Source organism: Euprymna scolopes, chromosome 8, assembly GCF_053919585.1.
Source record: "Euprymna scolopes isolate OS-2025 chromosome 8, ASM5391958v1, whole genome shotgun sequence".
Taxonomy (NCBI): domain Eukaryota; kingdom Metazoa; phylum Mollusca; class Cephalopoda; order Sepiida; family Sepiolidae; genus Euprymna; species Euprymna scolopes.
Window position 1 is genome coordinate 64,429,051 of NC_136489.1, and position 1,520 is coordinate 64,430,570.

At 31.9% G+C, this 1,520-nt stretch overlaps 1 protein-coding gene across 1 annotated transcript in view; it reads left to right on the forward strand.

The window, feature by feature from the left end:
• The first annotated feature begins 509 nt into the window (after window positions 1–509).
• Window positions 510–1,520, forward strand: part of LOC145283595 (uncharacterized) — a 3,312,299-nt gene continuing 3,311,288 nt past the window's right edge. The window contains exon 1 of the mRNA XM_080132527.1: window positions 510–1,086. The gene's annotated coding sequence lies outside the window, so the exon portion shown is untranslated. The remainder of the gene's footprint in view (window positions 1,087–1,520) is intronic.

A 1,520-nucleotide genomic window follows, 5' to 3' on the forward strand; every position in this document is an offset into this window, starting at 1 on the left:
TGCATGCGTAGATCGTAAGGCTAAGGGAGCATTTATGAAAACGACCCTCTTTCCTCTTCGTATTCTATCATCTTTGACGTCGAGTCATATTTTTCTTTTCCAGTAACTTAACATTAAGGTGAAGACAACTTAAATTTATTTTATACATCGCTTACCCAAGTGTGTAAATCATTAGCCGCTTTGCTAATTTGAAAATTATATCAAGTTGTGTGTGATTGAGATTTTTTACAAAACATTAAACGAACCTAAGGTCATGTTTGTACTTGTAATGATCTAAAGTAAGTCTGTTTTTTGGTATGTCATTCTGTAGTAAGAATGTGGAGTTTGAAGGAGTTAGTTATTTGCTCAACGATACTATTGGTTTGTCGCGCCAACTGATAACAGAACCATGTAGAAAACTGTTGAAAATCACGTTCGCAGATTACGATGCCAACTTAGAAGTCGTGTGCACACACGCGCATACCGCGAACACACCTACATGTTGTGCACTGAAAAACATTGAAAAAAAAAGACAAAGTATGACGAGACGGTATCAGTTGTTCGCAGTGTTGCACTTCAGTACGGAGATAGTCCTGTCAAGAGCGCTAACGATGAATTATGGATGTATAGTGGGAAATCCTTATTTAAAAAGAAAATTGTGATAGAAATATATAAACGATAGTCAAACACGGAACACCGTGCGTTACACGAGGAGAACGATTTATATACATACGCACATACAAACACACTAACGTGCAGACATATATATATATATATATATATACATATATATATATATGTGTGTGTGTGTGTAAACTTATGTCAATTTTAAAAAGACTACGAGAAAATAGTATTTTTCAAAGGAGCATGTTCACTATATAATTGAGCGAAATAAAAAAGACACACTCTAAACCATGATGCATTCTTTAATGACGCAAATACTATTTCAACTACTAAACGAATGAAAACTTCATTTGTCACTGCTACTAATATTCTTAGATTTATTCACGCTGCATTATATAGCTACTACTGCTCACAAACAAGTTCACAGTTTGTTATTTTCTTCCGTAAGTCGGATTACTTTGGATAACTTCTACATAGAAAAAGGTAAGGTATTCGCTTGTAATTATTCATTGTGTCGAATACAACTAAAGCATGGTGAACTAATGTTTGATGATATATTGAAAATAGTGTATGTTTTAAGTGGAATAAAATACTTATCAATTGCAGGTTTGATACTATAATACTCCTATATATGTGCATTTTATTCTATACCTTTATATGTTTCCACATACAGAAAAACGAAGACACAGACGAAATCGACATTAGCACACACAAAAGAAACACAAGACAACACACATAGCCACACCCATATATATATATATATATATATATATATATATATATATATATATACATGCATATAAATATATATACGTCCTTGTATTTACTTGATTATTAAAAATGTAATCTGCAAATAATCGAATTTATGCACATATATCTCTATAATATAACGAAGAATATGTGTATGTGTGTATATA